The sequence below is a fragment of the Dryobates pubescens genome, chromosome 1 (assembly GCF_014839835.1).
Source record: "Dryobates pubescens isolate bDryPub1 chromosome 1, bDryPub1.pri, whole genome shotgun sequence".
NCBI lineage: Eukaryota > Metazoa > Chordata > Aves > Piciformes > Picidae > Dryobates > Dryobates pubescens.
Window position 1 is genome coordinate 13,812,061 of NC_071612.1, and position 18,356 is coordinate 13,830,416.

At 41.0% G+C, this 18,356-nt stretch overlaps 1 protein-coding gene across 2 annotated transcripts in view; it reads left to right on the plus strand.

The window, feature by feature from the left end:
• Positions 1–2,083: 2,083 nt before the first annotated feature.
• Positions 2,084–18,356, plus strand: part of SGMS2 (sphingomyelin synthase 2) — a 29,201-nt gene continuing 12,928 nt past the window's right edge. The window contains exon 1 of one of the 2 annotated variants that reach the window (XM_054161660.1): positions 2,084–2,169. The gene's annotated coding sequence lies outside the window, so the exon portion shown is untranslated. Of the gene's footprint in view, positions 2,671–18,356 lie in introns of both variants that reach the window. The other variant, XM_054161656.1, reaches the window with a different exon arrangement.

Here is an 18,356-nt window from a genome sequence, read left to right on the forward strand (position 1 = left end):
TGGTTTCACCATGGAATTTGTATGCATGTGAGAGGTTTCTTTTTCCTATAAGAGTTATCATTCTTCGGGTCTTAAGTTCTCCCCTTCATAACTCCTGTCTGAAAAGGATCTTGTGAAATTTATCTAGTGTAAAGTAACAATTGAGTGATGTGTTTCTGATTCCTCTGCCAAGTTTTATGAGTTCACAAATGTGTCACTTACTTTCAGAAGTTTGTTGCTATGCAAGACTTGCACACAGTAGTTACCAAATTAGTTACAGACCATCTCCTACAAACTACATCTCAGAGAGGCATATCTGGGCTCACAGGAGCTCCATCACCAAGTTCTGTGCTTCTTCAACAGGTCATTTGAGAAGATGAGCTTGTGGGGTTGGATGTGACGGATAGCCTTGAACGTTTTTTTCCTCTCTCAAACGCAATGCTTCAAAAAATAACATTTAAAAGTAAAGACAGTGTTTCAGATGACTGCTGTATCTAAATTTAGGAAAATGCCAGTAACTTTTCCCATCTTTCAACTGTCCTTAAAAGAGATGAGGGCCTCTGCCTAGCATTTGCTGCATCAATGTATTTGCCTGTAAATAGTTTTATACTCGTTAATATTTCTACTCTCAAACTGTTGCTCCTTCAGTCATTATTCTTGGTAAAACATCTTAAAGTAAAAACAAGTTCTGCAGAGACTTGCATGTAGTTAAATGTATGCAGCTAAGCATATATATACACACACACACTTTTTTTTATAGCCAGTAAAAAGCAAACATCCTGTCCTGCCCATCGTATCTGTAATTTTCTTCAGATTCCTGCATTACCCAGTTAGAGGAATTGGGGAGGGCAGGAATCAAAGGAGGTAGTAAAGAACGCTGCAAATTTCTTTGCTTCAGTGCTACAGGTGTGTATGTGTGTTCACCTAGCAACAGGAACAGCAGTAGTCCAGCTGAATGGTTTATCTAGTTATTATATACTATTTGTATTAAGCCTGCAGGAGGGAAAACTTAATCTTGGCATCCTGCCTGTGCCAGTGCTCTGCCTGCCTCTGTCAGATCAGAGTTCCACTGCCTCACAGAACTCTGAGAGTGCAAAAAATGTTTCCACCCTGTGCTGGAATAAAGCAGATTCCCCCTTCCCTTCCCCCAGGCTTTTGTGGAAAAAAACAAAGTCCGAGCAAGCCAAGCAGAATAGCCAATAGCTGGGTGAAGGGGGCTTTCCAGGGGAGTGACGAACAGGGGGTCAGGTGCTTTCCTTGAATCCCGGGCTGTGGAACCGGGCTCTGGTTCATGTAGACTGTGTATCGCTGAAACCCTGTGACGTTAAGGCAAGACAGGTGTATCACGGCTATAGCCAGTTTCGGTGGGGGTGAGTTGACACCTTCCCACTCCCTGCCAATCCCTGGTTTGTTATGCTGGAAGCCTCCGAAAGGATCCTGGTTGCTACATAATGATGAGGAAATCTTTTAAAACCAAAGAGAAGCCCTGACCCTTCCACCCCCTAAAAAAGCCCCAAGCAGAGCTAGGTGTGGGTGAAGCACGTGAGGAGCAGGGGGTTTCAGTGACAGCCATCCTGCATTGGAGACCAGTTCTGGGATTGAATTCCCCGGCAAAACCGGGAAACCCTTCGCGGATCCGAGCCGCGGCGCTCGGGTCTGGCCTGGTTGTGGAGGCGCGGCGCTAAGCGGTGCAGGCGCAGGCATCTGCGCCGCTGCCACCGAGCGCAATGCTTATCTCTGAACAAGTGGTTGGTGGGTGCAGCAGAGCCGCCGGTATCCCCTTTGGCGAGCGAACGGAATTCTTCCCCCCGCGGTACGGCAGAGGCGTTCTGTGGTTTGGAGAGGAGCAGGCGGCTTGTGGGCATGGCAGATGGGATCCGCGCAGAGGCTGCAGGCAGGTGGGGGAGGTCGAGGGGAGCCGTGGAAGAGCAGGGAGCAGCTCCGCATCGCTCCAGACCTCCGGTACCCCGAAGGAGGTGCCGAACGGAGGCTCCCAGCCAGCGGGGCGGGCAGCGCGCGCGCACAGGCCGGCTTCCGAGCGGCGGGGGGAGGGGGGAGCTGGGGGGGGTGAGCCGGGAGCGGGCGGGGCTGGGCCGCGCCGCCACCCGGCACCTTTAGCGGCGGGCGGGGGCTCCGTAGAGGTCCTGCCGGTTTTTCTAGCCCTGCCTCTGAATAGCAACAGCGCCGGGGGTGAGTCACCGTTCGGCAATGGAGTGGGCGGGTGCGTGTGTAAGAGAATGAATGATGTCAGGCAGGAGCGCGGCTCCGGTGGCGAGCATGAGACTCGCGGTAAACACGACAGCGGCAGCCCCGAGTGAGCGCTGCCCTCTCCGGTCCCCGCTCCGGAGCCGCCCTTCAGCAGGGCAGCGCTTCCAGCTGCGGTTCTGCTGAGGTACCGCTGCGGGTAGGAACCTCTCTGGGAAGTGTCGCCTCCGCTGACGCTCTTAAAAGCCCGTCTCCTGCGCCAGGAAGGAGAAGAGGCTGGGAGAGGACCAAATTGCAGGGGAAGGTAGAGATCGCGGCAAACTTTCTAGCTGCTTCTGCATGCTGTTGCCTCACTGGTGGGAGTGTCTGGCCAGAAGGAACTGCAAAGCCCAAACCTGAGAGCCCTGAGGCTCCAAAAAAGACTTTCAACTGCCTGTAGAGGAGGAACTGCCAGCAGTGAAAGCTTTTGTATATGCAGCGCAGTAGGTAAGTTGGGAACGGCACAGGTGGATTAAAAGCATGGCATACCACATATAGGCACTTACAGAACCTCTTTCACAGAAGACCTCTGGATGTTAATTGGGTAAAGACTGGGAAGGGCAAGCCTGTGTTTGCAGACTCATTTGTGGAGTATATATGTTTTACTTGTGAAATAGTCTTGATTTTACTTTTGAAGAGGCATCTTTAACTAGGGAGGGCACCTGTGTCGATTTCTCTTGCAAATATGTAATGCTTGGAAAATTCTTAGTTCGCTAGTAAATTTATCTGTTCTTGATGTGAGCAATGGAGCAGTACCACATACTGTACAGGAAGGGTCTTCAAAATGCGTGGTTGCAGCTCAGGAAGATAAAGGGTTACTGTAGGGATCATAATAGAGCAAAGGTGTGTTCCTGCAAGTTTTGTTTTTCTTTTGTTCTTTTGCCTGTTGTTGGGTTTTAATTTGTTGCTCTGTGCCTTGCTCGGCTGAAGCCACTCTTAAACTTCCTGAAGTGCAGCTAAACTAAACTTAGTGACAGAGTACTTTTCTATTAATGTAGTGTGGTTTCTGGCTCAAATTTATCTCACAATACTTGTGAAAAGTACTTAATGCATACTCTTCAGACAAGAATACAGTGTAGGCTAGATGTTTTTCAGTTCAATCTATTTCTAATCTTTTTATTTGATTTTTGTAAGACCTTAGGAAAATCTCTATCTTCAAACCATTTAACAGCTATTAATTTGTACCTGATTAATTATATAGGGGAGTGGTTCCAGAGAGGTATTAGCATAAACCCAGCAGGTACTCAGTGTTTTCTGAGCCAGCAGGCTTTACAGAAGTTTTGGCAAGCTTCATGTAAAGTTACGTTTAATAAATGGTTTGCCTAAAAATAACACACCTATTTTTTATTATTTAACGTAATTGCTTATGTGTATTATTTGACAGGGCAGATTTTTGGAGACTGTATAGCCTTAAGATACATTTTCTCTGTGAAACATAACTTATTGTTCAAGTTAGGATAAAATATAGGGCCTAATCTACTAGAAAGGTCAATATACTTGTGCTTTTTTTAATAGGACTTACATTGCTGTTCAGTAAATATTTATAATCCATGTCTGACTTTAGAGAAGCATACTTGGCTCTGTCCTTCAGAAAAATACTCTTTTAAGTGTACCCTGTGCAGTCACAAGGGGTATTTGGACAAATTGAAGTGTGGGGGGGTAGGGTGTGCAATTCAGATAAAATTGTAAGGTGATGACAATAGTATATAGGTAGAGGCCTCTAATGAAACTGATTTCTGTACTGTCCTTGAAGTGGAATGTATACAGTGGAGAAATGAGAACTTAAAGAGCAAAGAGATTTCTTTTTTTTTTCTTTTTTTTTTTTTTCTTTCACCTTTAGGTTGGTGATCTGAATCTGGAATCATTTTATGTACCCCTCAATTTAAAATATCAACATGCCCATCATAGTTCAATGAGCATCTGTTTTTCTAGATCATAAAGGTGGTTGTAATGCGCTAATCCCTACAGGATTGTAGGGTTTAACAATCCTGTTTTAATAGTTTTGTTCTGAGTTCAGAACTTAATGTTCTAAGTAAACAACATTATATCATGGGTGCAGTATTGTGAAAAACTTCCTATTTCCTTATCAGTTGTTTAAAAAAAAAAACCAAGCACAACCCCCACACATGCTGCCCTGTCTCTAGGAGAGCTAAATAAGAGACTTCATCTCAAGTATTTTTCATTCCAAAACCCAGAGAATTCTTTATTGACAATGTATTAGTGTAGCAAATAGGGTATGAAGACTGGAAAGTAGTATATTGATATTTTTTTTTTTAACAACTATGAAAAATTGAAAGAAGTGATAGATTTAAAAATGAGTCGTTTTTCTTAAGGGAATGTCGAAGAAGGGTTTTCAAGTGGTGGCTCATTACAGTTAAATCTCCTAGTATAGAAATGCCCTTTGAAGATGCAGATATTTACAACAGAATTGCATGTATCTTCTGCTTGGATTTTTTAATAATTTTTATGGGTTCTTGGCCTGCACTGTTCTCTGATCCTGTTTGTGGGCAGTGGACAACACGCATGCTGTGACACTTTTAGTATGGATATGGTATTGCAGAAGTCTGAACAGATGCTGGGAAGATTAATGTAACACTAGGTCCACTGTTTTCAGAGATCTGTCTGATGGGAGAATTGTTTGTACCATGGACACCACTGTCCCGAAAGATGCTGTGGACGCTAAGAATGTCAGGCATTCAGGCACCACTGTCTGAGCAGATGCTGAAGACCTTAAAAGCTATGGTGGAAAAGTTAATGTAACACACATAGCTCTGCCTTGTCCATTCTGCACCTGTTTGAAAGATATTCCTTAACTGTACTGAATTCAACTGTTTTAGTGAGGCTCCAGAATTCTAAGAAGCACAGGTGTCTCCTATATTAGGACCTAACACTTGGTTATGTTATTATCACTGTTTCTCTTCCCCAGAATAGCTCTTGTGTGGACATGTGTAAGACTGAGTAAAGTACTTCTTACCAGTACATTTGGGTTTGGAAGTCTACTTCATACCTGTTGATACAAATTTTAGTAGGACTAAAATGGATGCTGCAACTAAATTAGCTTCAGGAAAGTCTGTTAGTTACCCTCTGGCTGGCATATATGTAGTATCTGTAATACAAGGGGACTACTGTGCCTTGAGGTTGTGCTTGTGGTTGCTGAGTAAAGCTTCCTGCCTTACTGGATATTAAGCCCTTTGAGAATATGCAGTGACAAGTGGCCTCTTGCTGTCTGCAGTCTGACATTAAAAAATATTGAAGTCTAGTCTGTTGTATAGATGAAGAAATTCAATAGTTTGTCAGAGTACCTGAAGCTGTTGAGTTAATTATTTCAGACCATAATAAAACAGTGTTTGGATCCAAGTCTTTGAACAAAATAATTATTGAGCATGATTACTCAGGAAAAACTCATTGCATTCACTCTGAGAAGGCAGTTTTGTAATAAAACACCTAGTACTTAAGAATTTAAAAGTTAAAATGCCTTTTATTGGATGTGTAACCCTAGAAAAGGAGAATATCCTGTTTACTTGAAGGTACCTGAGCAAGAGAGTCTTACCTTCATTTACCTTCCCCAGTTTATGCAACTGTCATGTTTAAGTTTCAAGCACAATCCCACTTACTCATTATAAACTTTAAATCTGAGTTGCTGCTGTCAGCGGAACTGAGGCTTCCAAAGGGTGGGTTTTGCAGCCACACAAAGCAATGTCTTGCTATTCCTGGCTTTTGGAGTTGTCTCTTGCTGCTCCCCCTCTGTAATCTTCTGTTCCCTTTTCTGATTTCCTTAAAATTCTTTGCAGCGCATCGGGCTTCACAGTAAGCTTTGCTGTGTTTCTGTGTGCCTGTGGTTACTGATGCAAAGTGGAGTGGGGTTGTACACCTGCTCTTCCTTGAGAAAATATGCTGAGTCTCCTGGGTGCCTCACTGAATGTTTTGGAAAGTTGCATCAGTTTAACATGGATGATTTAAGCTGAACTGATGCTGAGCACCTCTGGACACATTTGCTGAAGAGTGGCTAAATTTAAAATTAATTCAGGATTCTTTTTGATTTAGTAGTAACCTGGAATCTTAAATGGAGCATGTAGAGCTGAATTTAATTTCATAGATAAGATATAAATGTATCAAGGCTGAAACTGAATAGAAAAGTTTGGAGAATAAATAATGATGTATTAAAGATGTATCTTCAATGATGGTAACGTTACTTTGATGGTGCAAGAGAAGGACATCATCAAAGAAACTGAACAAAGCCAGTAAAGCAAAACCAGGGAGCTAAATACATGGAAGCTGTTCATTGTAATTCACCATCTGAGAATTTACAAATTGCCTACAGCAGTTTGTAATCGCTGGTTTTCAGAAGCTCCCTAGGCAGTTGGTAACTTTGTTAGTGAAACATGATGTTTGAGGCTGGTTTAGCAGTTACTTGCCATAAATTGGTATGTCTCATGTACAGTTATGTAACTCTTACTCATTTGGGGAAGAAGATCTTTTTGCCTAGCACTTCTGATATCTTAGGCCCAGGTCCACTTCACTGCTATTGCAAACTCCAGTGTTCCAAGAATCGAGTTAAATCATACTAATGTGTTTATTCAGTGTTCATCTTCATGCAAGTTCCCAAAGGCAAAGTGTCACTGTGAGCACTAGTGACTAGTAAAACTTAACTGGGGTTTGCATTTGTAGTGTGTGACTTACAGGTGGGCTTTGTGGGTTTTGGGTTGGTTGGTTGGGCTTCATTGCAGATCTCTGGTGTTCATGCCTTCAATACTACAAATTAAATTTGGGTGTTTTGTTTTTGGTGTTTTTTTCCTTTTTAAAATCTTGGGTAACTAAATTAAGTGGGAGTTTGTAACCGTACCAGAGTGCAGAAATATTGTCCAGGTTCAAAGAGCAAGCTGTAGGCAAACCCTGTGTAGAACCTGGATCTTGTAAAACCTAGCTTAAAGACTTCAGGTGGAGGTAACGATTTTACTTTATTGAAATGTTTTTGCAAGTGCTTTGGCATATGTTAGCTTTCCAATATATCTTTAATAGAACACTTGCATCTGTGAAAGTTCTGTAAGAAGCCACCTGCTCTCACTGGTAGGTCTTTCCTGTTGAAATATGTTTTCATTTCTTAGCTTTTGTCTTTTTAAAAGTTTTGTTCTTCCTAGCCTCCCATGGCCTTAAACGGTTGTGTGACAAATGCTGAATCTCTTCTCGCAATTAGTTTCAGTTCTGTGAAATGTACATAAGTGACAAAATATTTACTTATGAACACACCCAAGTTCCTGCTTGTGTTCTCTCTAATGCTGGACAGTTGGTTAGTAGAGAAGGCATAAATGAGCAGTCTCCTTTTCCAGTTGACAATTTGCTAAGGAGAAACAGCAGCAGAGAAGGTAATTTTTCGTAGTCATTAATTGGAGAGCACAATACAACATAAAACATAACGTTAACAATACAACCCTGTCACTCATTGATTGTTCTGATGCATTTCTACAGCAATTACATCTCATCCAATTTATTTTTATTTCTTTACTTCCTCCATATCAACCTTATTTATAAGAAACGGCACTTGCTGTTTGTAGATGCTTTATAAGGGTGCCAAATACTGCTGCCTGTGTCATGGTTCAAGACTGAACACAGACTGTATTGAAGCAAACTGTTCCCGTCACTGCTGCTGCCTCAAAAGGACTTTATAAAAACTGAAATGTTGTGTTACTGCCTTAACAGCATTTAAAAATATGCTTGGTGTACAATTCTGTCATTTCATTCTCTGCCACTTTTTCTGGTTGAAGTTCATATGTTGCAACTTCAACATAAACCCAAAAGCATTAAACTGATATTTTGACGGCTCCTTCTGTGTTGTTTATTGCTGAGATAAATTAATCACTACAAATCTAATTTGGATTAGTTTGTACTTGCTGTTTTTTCTGGTGACTTACCTCTTTCAGGAGTGTACAGAAACTATGAATATGTTGCAGCATGAGTTAACATTTTGAAGCTACTTTTAGATCCTCTGTACTAGGAGCCTGATAAAATTTCTACCAAGGCTTGTGTTTTTTCCTATCTTCATAATACTGTACTAAGTTGTCAGGGTGCTGTGTAAGAGTTCTTAACAGTGCCGTTCTCAGAAGCATGAACTTGTCATAATTCAATTTTTCTGACTTTCTATACCTTTTTGAGCATGTCATTTAGCAGGAGTTCATTCCTGTCTCCTGACACACCACCTTGGTCTTGTAGAGGCTCATTATGAACACACAATTTGGCTCTGCTTAACGAGCAATAACACTGACTTCAGACACTTTGAGCTGCAGCCTTGGAAGAGGTGCAGATGCTTGGTCTGCTGTTTTTTCACAGATCATTGTGTTTCATTGCATGTGTATACTTTGCATACAGCTCCAAGGAGTGATTTGGGAAGCAATCCAGCTTGGTGTGGAAAATGTACCAGAAGGATGAAGGTGGTCCCTGGTTGACTTGTTTCTTTTGTCCTGTGAGAGAGAGAGGGTTGAGTGAAGTGGGTTTTGAATCTTGTATTGACTGTTAGAAGTGATCATGCATTAAAGTAGAGAAAGAACCCTTTTCAGTGTTCTTGTTTCCCAAGAAATGTGTTAACCTTCATGATGGAATTCTTGATACTTAAAGGCTGTGGCATCCCGTTTGGCTCTGAAGCAAGAACTATTAAAAGCATTGCTCCTTCTTAGGAGCTGTTAATATGAAGACAGCTTACTGAAGAGTTAGGTGTTATGGTCTTAAACGTCTGTCTGCTGCAGTGATTGTATCCTAAAATTACAGATACTATGTAAAATTGTCATCTTAGCAGTGTTTACACCATGAAATCAGGTCTACACATACTCTGTAGATGAATGGCCAGCTTTCTCCATTGAGTAGAGCTTTTATTTTAATTTTTTTGTAGCAATGGTCATTATCTTCCTCTATGCAGTTCTTAAAAAAGGAAGGGGGGCATTTTCATGCACACAGACATAAGTATTGTGGTAAGTAGTCATTTCTTCTGTATAGAGCAAGTAGTGTATGTAGAGTTGGGAATAATGTGTATATCTACGGTAGAAGTCAGTAACTCCTAGTGATGGCTGAAATACATCTCAGCGTATCAACCACCAGAAAAGGCATGGTTCCTGTCAAATAACAAAGCTAAAGGAGTTGGGCTGAAGAAATTTTCAACTCTAAGAAAAATCTAAATAATTACTTTTTTTTTTTTTTTTGCTTTAAAAGTGTTCTTCATTACCATTACACTTGTTTCTTGCTTTTTTGAGCAGGCAGTTTACACTTTCCTGTGTACACTGCTTTCTCATATTTGGACAACCTGAACAAGTAGCTGCCTGGCTTAGTTTTAATCTGCAGGATGAATGTAGCCATAAACAGTTTGTTTGCTGCTTTTTCTTTATTTGGACTTAGGGAAAGTTTATTTTAAACTCTTAAACATCTTAGTGTTTGGGCTAAACTCTTTAGCTCTTACATGTGAGTGGCTGAGTACTGAATGACTGAAGTTAAAATGGGACACTATTCCCCCTCAGAGGCCTGGAATGCAGAGAAGGGTGGCAGGAAAGCAGAAGCTGAGTGTTCTATTGTGCTGCATTAACAGCAAACACCAGAACTATGTTCTTTTACTTCACCCACAAGTTTTTTGAGTGTGCATGCATGTGTGCTTTCTTCCTATTCTACTGCACCCTGTTTCAGTGAAATGGGACAAAAAACTTTTAGCACTGCAGGCCTTTCTAGAATATGTGTTTAAGGCAACACAGGTTAGTCAAAACTTGACTGTGATGCATGTAATACGCAGAAAAAGTTGGTTGTCAAAGTATGCATTGCAATTATAAGGACAGCTAGAAGAGTTGTACTTAGGCCTCACAATTTGCTCAAGGAATCACTCTATTGATCTTCCATAACTGCTTAAGAAAATGCTTCATTTTAATAGTTTGCATTGCTCAGCAGATGCTAGATTGCTATTACATAGCTTATGATACGGTTATGTGTTGCTGAAAATGGAACATGATAAATCCACTCATGTATTTATGATGATACACTGTAGTGTTGTCAATTAGAATCCAGTTACAGGCCTTTCCCTTTTCATCTAAAAGGGATGTAAACTGCAGAGCACATTGGTGGTGTTGTGTATTTGTCATTGTGTGATTCAGTAGAGTAAAAGATGATCTTAATGGACAAAAAATGTATTACTATTTAGTATGATTTGTTACTGTTATTACTGTTTTAAGATACTGTTTCCACATATCTTTTTCCATGGGTCCCATAGATCTAGGAGAGTTTGTAGATTGAGTTAGATCAAAGGTAGCCTCTGCTTACCTTATTTGCAAAGTATAAATCCTGTTTTCTAAAAGAGTTAAACTACAAAATTCTAACTGAAGCTGTATCTTATGCCAGAGCAATGTTTTACATTCCTTGCAAACTAAGAGCTTATTTTAGACAGGTTTTTTAATATTTTTTTTTTCAGAGCTTGTGGCTATTCAAAAAAATCCAACAGGAAAAAACTCTGACTTCTAAAAAGTCCAAGTATTAGGAAGGAGAGATGTGGGGGCATAAATTGGCTCTGGGGCTTAAGATAAATTCTTTCCATTCTCTTCTAAAATAGAAAACCCCAAACCAACAAAACCCACCCTTTGTATGGGTAACATGTGAGCCACTATCTTTGTTTGTACAGAAATACAGTAGAGATAATTTAATGCAGTTAAGTGAAATGAACGTTGACCTGTAATGAGTTAAAACTGCAGCACCTAGGCTGTTTGCATGAACTAACTAATTATTGCTGCTGCAATTAGGGGTGTGGAGCAGCTTAACAGGGGGTGAAATTTGCTAATATCCCAGTTGGACTTCTGCTTCCAGCTAAATTAACCATACCCTTCTGGGTGGCAGTATGTGTGATAAGAACCAGCCCCACCTTTGTATCTTATCTTGATAAAACAGTTTAAAGAGACTTCATGAGCTAGGATTAGTGTAGAATGTTTCAGGCCATCTTGTGCTGCCCCAGCTGTCATTAACATTTTAGTAGAACTCAGATGCTAGGGTGTAGCTTAATGTCTTTTGTTTTCTTCCTGATTGCTTTGCTTTGCTCTAGAGGGCTTTTAACTCTGTCATTTGCAGTCCTGTAGTTGCTACCCGGAGGCTGTTTCTTAAGACACAATACCTGTCATGCAAGGCATGGTATTCACATGTTCAATATTGTCGTTCTCATGTGAGAAATTGTATTATCTTCTGTTAAAATTAGGAAGTTACTGCTTTTTAAAGCAGTGACTATCAAGTGAATTTGGCATGCTTGACCTTCTAGGTTGAGTCCCTATGAGACTTCCTGTTACACCATTTGCTGCCTTTCTAGAATAGATGCTAATTCTTAGGGTTGTATTGGTGCAACTGATATTTGGATGTGCTGTCCTACTCCTGACAAGATGATACTCTCTCTTAGAGTAGTTGAGAGCAGTGGCATGTTCAGTAGCTCTAGCTGTGAAATGGCCATGCAGCAAGTTCTGGAACAGCTGATTTTAGCAGTGGCTGGAATCTGCAAGCCCTCGTGCTGGCCTGTTCTTACCGAAGTAGGTGCCGTGGAGTGTTGTAGTGCTATGTTGATGAAAGTTCCTGAAATCCAAGCCACAATAAGGTCCAACTTTCAAGTTCAGTTCCAGATAATTATTTTGTAGTATGTCAGTTTGCCCTGAAGTTAAAGTCACTTCTAAAGCCAGTACATGAACTACCCTTGCTGATACGTGGAAATCTCTTTTGGCATAATTGGTATTTTTGAGGAAGATCTATTCACGAGTGCAGCAGAAACAAAAATAATCAGATGTCCTTCAGTTGGTAGAGCAGAATAATTTTTTACTGTGTTCTAATTTTGCTGAGTTCTGTGTTTTCTTCTTTCAGAAGTGATCACACTTTTTCCAGTTGAACACTTAGTTCTTTCCTTAGACTTCTGCAACTGGTCATGTGGTTTGGGTTGATTCACCACTTATTTACTGTACACCATGGTTACCTAGCACACATTCACAACATCAGTAGTCTTAGAGACTGTCTAGAGATGAAACTCTCTTGAACAGTTCTGGCTGCTGTGCTGTGTTTTGTGGGAACAGTTTATAGAATCTGTCACTTTGCAGTTAGTCTTTCCACATTTCAGCTAGTGTGTGACACCTCTTTATGTGCTTCCTTTCCTGCATCACTGTATGGGATAACACAAACTTCACTGGATATGGAGTAAGAATTCTTTAAAATGCTTTTTGGATCATTTTAATAAAATGCTTTCTATTTAGGAAGCACTTACAGAGCTCTAGGGCCTCGCATGAAGTGACCAAGAAGTATGAAATATATTTGGAAATAAGTTTTTTCCAAATGTCTTTTCTGAAACATCTTGATTGATTGCATGCACCACTTCCCCTGCTGGTTTCTCATAGGCAGTAAGACAAATGAGAAGTGGACTTGGGTACCATCTTCTGTGTGTTACTGTGGAAATAATATCCTCACTCCAAGTTCAAAGTGTTTGAGTTTTTAAACAAATCAAAAATAAACTGGTCAGCTGCAGCATCTGAGCAACTGATAAAAAAGCTGTTTAGCAGGCACTTTGGCCAGCTTGTATTTCTCCCTCACATTCATGCTTGATTACCTTGATTGTTTACTGCTCTCTGCTTCTAAAGATAAGAGATTCAGAGATGACTAGGAGCCTTCCTTGGGCATAGCAGGTAGCTTACAGAGTTGGAAGTTGCTACCTGCGGTACAGTGTATTGGAAAAAGATTCTGTGTAGTCTCAGAGTAACTTTAGTACTTTCACACTGGATTTTACAACTTGGTAGGACAAGATCAATATAACTCAATCAGCTAATTACTAGAGTTTCTACCTTTCTAATCATACTGTATGTGTGTGGACAAGGCTACAGAGCAGCTGTCTAATGCTACAGTGAGAATGTAATGATGACTTCTGCAGGAGCAGTGCTGAAGATGGTACTTGGCCATTTTCTTTGCAGGAATAGTTTTAATTGTTAAAAGTCTAGTCAATAGTAATTTGGGCTGAGCATCACTAACTTTGTTCTTTAAATCTTTTTTGACTAACATGGTTCCTTAAATCTTTTCTAAAAAACTTTTAAAACTAATAAACTAAGTGAAGGGATTACTGTGAGTAGTAAAACCTCTATGCTGAGCCTGAGAAGCTTGGCATAAAAAGAGAAATGAAGAAGGAAGTGTTGAGTACATAATACTAAAAATTTTAGTATTTGAAGCTAAACAGTGTCTTCTTCCATGAGTAATTAAATAACACAAAAAGGAAATGTTGTTTTCTTGTCAGCATAATGTGGAAAGTATTTTCTTCTGCTAGTAGAAAATCTTGATCTAATGGTACACTTGAACAAGTTTAAGGAAGACCATGGGACTGCTGTGGAAGTTTAGATTGTGGTAACTTTTAGCATTTCTGACTGTTGTATTTAAACTTAATGAGCAGAATTTCAGTAAAAATCTGGAAGCTTGAATAATATATTATCAAAGGATTCTCTGCTGCAGTTCCAATTCCCTACAGAAACATCTATGCAGGTTGATTGTGGTAGTCACTGAAATTGTGCAGTAGTCTAACTTCTTGGTGTTAGAAATAAATTTGTCAGGATTTGCTTCTGAAAGCATGATGTGAAAAGCTGCTAAAAAAGAGGGAAGCGAATGTTCAGAGTGGGAGCTAAATGTAGATTTGTCTGTTTGAGCCTGTGAACAAATAGCTTGAGAGAGGTCTGAGTATTTCCATCTCTATTTTAATGGTGGTGTTGGTGGTATTGTGAGAGCCAAGCTGTTGATGCTTAGTGGTAGGTGAGGTTAGGAACTAGTAGTAGCTGTTGCAAGAAGGTAGAGGGGAAGACCAAAATAGTGGAGCAGATAGTTTCATTATGAGTTTCAGACACTCTGTGTGCTTACAGTTTATGACAGAGGATATGTTGTCTCATAACTAATATTCATTAAGCTTTCCAGGCAGCGATGTCAGTTCAGCAAGCTGAAAACCCTTGGAGTTTTTAGGATGCAGAGAGAAGGTATTCAGGGACTCATACTTGTTTTTTGTTAGGCAGTGTGTGGAGTGCTAGATTTTGTGTTGGCACAGAGGGTCAAATATTGATCAGGATACAAACACAGGCTACACCAGTAAGATGTGGGAGGGAAGGAGGTATTAATGTTTCTGAGAAGTGACACTCGTTGCTTGAGTTTCTGCACACAGCAAGTGTTGCTCCTATGCAGAGTTCTATCATTTGGAATATGCCAATCGAATTGAAGCATATGGGAAACTACTTTATAGTATGACGCCAGCTAGTTCTAAATGTACCTTGTCCTGTCCATCTGTCTTTCTGCTATCACTAGATGAGTTAATGGTTGTCTCTGATGTCCTATGCCTTGTAAGACTTCAGTTAAATGTGCATTGAGGTATGAGCCTCTGTGTATATCTCAGTGCAAAAATAGCTTTTGTTAGGCTTGTACAGCTTGTATGTACTCCTTCCTTACTACCTGCTAATGTTGTAAAACACACTGAAGATGTAAGCAGTTTGTCTTCTCACTTCAGACTTCTAGAAAGAGGGTTCTCCTTGCTGCAGGAAGTATTTCAGAATGTTCTCATAACTGTGACCTCTTTTTATGGAGTTTGCACTGCTGCTTTTGGGCAGTAATGCAGGGGACAAATCTACCAGGCACCATCATCTTGATAAATTTCCAAACATTGCAAGGGTGTATCGCTGATAAATTTAAGTGTGTGATTTCCTCTTCTAGGTGCCTGACAGCTAATAATGCTGTAGCAGAGTCATGTTAAAGCACACATTAGTCACTGTGATTCCTCACCACCCTGGAAGTGGTGACTCATCTCTGGGTCTGACTTTCCATTATGAAGCATAACCTTTCCCCATGGTAACTAGGTAGAGGATTTCACAAAACAGTCTAAAACATTTCTGCTTTCTGTGCTGGGACCCCCACCCCACAGCCAGTAATCTGCAACTTGTGTGAGCTAGAAAGGATGTGGGGCATCAGATACACTGCTAGTCTCATAACACATCTGTAAACCTTGTTGTCTCATGGAGAAGGGTCTTGCTTTGGATTGTTGTTCTTCAACAGTGTTTGCAAAGCTACAGCAGAATGGAAACAGTCAGCAGTGAGAAGGCTGGAATGCTTGGACAGCAAGCTACATAAAAGCCTGATGATCCAGAAGTTTCTTTTGGAACTCTTTTGGAATTATTTTGCCGGATAGGACTGAAGTACAACAGTGACTTCCACTCTTTGTAGAGTGTTTGTAATAGTCACTTTTAATAAATGGAAAAAAGGACATAAGCCAAACATTTCTTTGCAGTGTTACAAAATATGCAGTGATAGAGCACTTTTTTTTTTTTTTTTTTTGGCCTTTATTCAAAAGCAGCTAATTCAGAGCTTAATTATCAGTTCAGGTCAGCAGACTTCTCTGTCCAGATCTGAAATACTGAGATGGGCTCATTTTGGAGAGGATGGATCTAGGAAGATGACTTAATCTTATTTTTCTGGAGTGAATAAGTCATGAGGGAGTCTTTAGCCTGTTGGAAAAAGGTCAATATTTCTTTTGGCCCTGTTGAAAAAGGATTTAGCAATGTGCATTGGCAGTGGAGGCAGGCAGCGCTGTCCTGAGCTGTATTTAATAGGAGCCAGTATTTATAGGCAAGTGCTCTCTGCTCAGTAATTCTTAGCTGTACCTAGAATACTGTGTCTGGTTTTAGACCCCTGATCCTGGGAAAGCAAACTGGAAACCAGCCTAGTGGAGGGACCGTCAGAGTGGTCAGAGGCTGGAGCACAGGCCCTGTGAGGAGCGGCTGAGGAGCTGTGTTGCTTCAGCCTGAGTAACAGAAGGCTTAGGGGGACCAAACAGTAGCCCCTTTATACCTACCACGAGGTCATCAGGAACTCTTCACACTGGTGGGAGGATGAGACACAAGGGGCATGATTTGTAATAAGTAGATTTGTAAACAAACAACCCAAACCAAACACACACTCCCCAAGCTCCATAAAACAAGCCCCAAACTTAACAACAACAAAAAAACAACCCAAAAGATACCAACCTCCCCTCCCCCTCCCCCCCCAAAAAACCCCACCACCCAATAAATAAACCCTGCCAAAACCAACAAACCCCACAACAAATCAAACCCAGCAAACCAAAACTAAAGAACAATCAAAAGTAACCAATGGGGGGGGAAAACCACCCAAGCAACTTTTGTAGTTAAAATGATGAAGTGGACAGGCTCACTAGAGAGGTTGTGCATCTTTGGAGGTGTTAAAGGTACAGCTGGATGAAGCACTGAGCACTGATGTCACAGCTGATATTGGCCAGAGCCCTAGAGATTTTCTGAGGTTGCTTCTAAAACAGAATGTTGTGTTAGGGCTTCTGATTCTGCAGATATGACTGACCACTCTCAACCCCTTTGTTTTAGGAATGGCTGTTAACCTGTAAAAACTCCTGTCTTTGTCATACCCATGTGGATTATTGCCAGAATGAGTAACTCCAGCACTAAAAGATAACAAATAATTGCCAGTTAACAGATACTGTGACCTTGGCTCTTAAACGGTAAGAGTAGATAACCAGAAGGAAAATCGAAGTCTCTCATGGTGTCAGGATAGGAAGCACCTGTAAAGAGAATTAAACACTTGGTTGACAAATACGATCCTTTAGAGTCTGGGGACCAAAGAGTTGAAGGGTTTGAAAATGCCTTTGCATGATTAAGACAAACCTCCTCAGCAGTGTTCAGACTGCTAAAAGAACTCAAAGATACTTTACTTGCTCAGGTAGTCACTGGGATCCTGGTGAGTGCTTTTAAGAGAGAATTTACACACATTTTACTTGTAATCTACACATGATGGTTCATGAGGCACTCAACATGAGCCCACAATGTTCATTTGCAGCCCACAAAACCAATCAAATCCTGGCTGGCATTAAGAGAAGCATGGCCAGCAGATCAAGGGAGGAGGGGATTCTTCTTCTCTACTCTGCACTTGTGGAGAGTAGAGTATTGTGGAGTACTGTGTCCAGTTCTGGAGCCCCCAGCAAGGACATGGAACTGTTAGAGCTGGTCCAGAGGAGGGCCACAAAGATGATCAGAGGGGTGGAGCATCTCTCCTATGTGGAAATAGACTGGGCTGTTCAGTCTAGAGAAGAGAAGGCTCAAGGGAGATTTTAGAGTAGCCTTCCAGTATTTGAAAGGGGCCTCCAGGACATCTGGAGAGAGACTTTTAACAAAGACATGTAGTGGCTTCAAACTGGATGAAGCTTGATTAAGATCAGGCATTAGGAAGAAATCCTTTTCCTTGAGAGTGGTGAGGCACTGGAACAGGCTGCCCAGAGATGTTGCAGGGGCTCCAAGCCTCAAAGTGTTGAAAGCCAGGTTGGATTGAGACCTTGATCAAACCTGGCTAGTAGGTGTCTCTGCCCATGGCAGGAGGATTAAAAACTGATCATCAGAGGTCCCTTCCAACTGAAACTGTTCTGATTCTGACATATTTTTTGTGCTTTTGGGGATGTAATGTTTCAGAAACCTGGCACTGCAGTGGAACACACTGAATACAAATGCCAAGAAAATGGAAACTAGCCCCCTTCTTACTTTTAAGATGTGGGGAAAACCAGAATTCCACAGAACTGTTAAAACTGGGATTGCACAAATAGAAAACAAATAACCTTGAAGCTTTTCCCTTCTATCTAGGTAAGTGTAGGGATTTAGTCCTCAAAAAGACAGCTTCTGATGGTACATTAGTAATCCCAAGTGAGAGAATTGCAAAATTCCTTTCTCAAGAGGTAGAGGGATTATCTGCTCTATTTCTGCTACTGGAAAGACTTTTATAATGTGTAAGTAGTTAATGCTTTTTATAAAGGGTGAAATTTATTGCCAGCAACAATATGGTCTCAGTTCTGAGAGCATCTGAATGAACACCTCTTCTGTAGTACAGCTTTATCTTGCTTGCACTCCTGTAGCATCACATGGCCAAGAAATGTTGGCAGCCTGCTACAGAATGTAGGTCAATTTGTAACTTTTTGATTAACTGCAGTTCACTTTGTCCATGCATTTTATGTATTGTAAACAAACATTGTACAGCTGAAAGACTAGCACAGCTCTGGAGCGCCTCCCATATGGGGACAGGACGCAAGACCTGGGGCTGTTCGGCATGGAGAAATCTTGAGGGAGACCTTT